The following is a 1126-nucleotide window of genomic DNA, read 5'->3' as shown; positions in this document are numbered from 1 at the left end:
GGAAACCCTTTATCTGGTCATCACTGCCAGTCTCTTGGGAATACCATGTTTCACTTATATTTAATATATCTATTTTTTCAATTTGGGTTAGTTCTTCTAAGAACTCTATTTTCCTTTTAGAGTTACTCGTGACTAAACCCTGTGCATTCATTACTATTATGGTTTGTGTTTCATCCCCATTATTTAATATTGGTAATAATATGGATTCTCCCATGCTTCCTTCCTGTTCTGATATGATGTTCTTTTCTTCATTTCCCGGAATTCTGCCATTAAAAAATCCAACTTTTCTATTATATTTGCTCTTTCGCCTTCATATTTATTTGTGTGTGTATACCTGCAGCTGTCCCCATATCTGCACCACCCCCTGGCATTATAGATGCATTCTTTGTAGTTGGGCTCTAAATGTGCAGGTTTGGGTTGAAAGGCCTCATATCTTGGGGCTCTTGGTTCAAAGCGCGGTATATACACGGCCTGCTTTTTTGTTTCTTTTTTTGTTTCTTTTTTGCTTTCATTTTTCTTTTCAGTTTGCTGAGTTTTTTTACTTTCATTCATGGTTGCAGGATGCATATATCGACATTTTTTGTTGTAAATGCATCCTTTTCCTTCTTTTAGGTTTTTGCATATTTTTGGATGGAGATCTCTGCATTCGTCTCCATATCCGTCTAAATACGCACATTTACCATATATTTCATAATTATGGCATATCTTTGGATGCTTGTAGTAGCATCTTTCGCCAAATCTGCAATTCCCTCTTTTCAGCATATTGCAGACTATATCCTTCTTTTCTATTTTTTCTTGTTCTTGCTCTTCCCTAAAATTATGTAGGTCCGGGTAGAGTCTCTTGGGTCTATTATTTGTTTCCATCTGGTAATTTATTTCTTCATAAGTATGTTGTTGGATGGCATCATAGGTTATATCAATGATTTCTTCTGCATCCTTACACATATCCTGTTCATTGTTCTCTTCTTCTTCTTTTTCTTCTTCTTCTTCTTCTGTTTCTTCTTCTTCCTCTTCCTTATCTTCAACTATTTGCAGATTTAGTCTCGACTTAATTATATTTTCTATCCAGACTAAGCATGTTGAGCAGAATACCTTTGTGTCTTTATTTTTTATTTTTTGCTGTATT

This window comes from Palaemon carinicauda, chromosome 9, assembly GCF_036898095.1.
Source record: "Palaemon carinicauda isolate YSFRI2023 chromosome 9, ASM3689809v2, whole genome shotgun sequence".
NCBI lineage: Eukaryota > Metazoa > Arthropoda > Malacostraca > Decapoda > Palaemonidae > Palaemon > Palaemon carinicauda.
The sequence above is the reverse complement of the archived record's forward strand: the minus strand, read 5'-3'. Positions refer to the sequence as shown.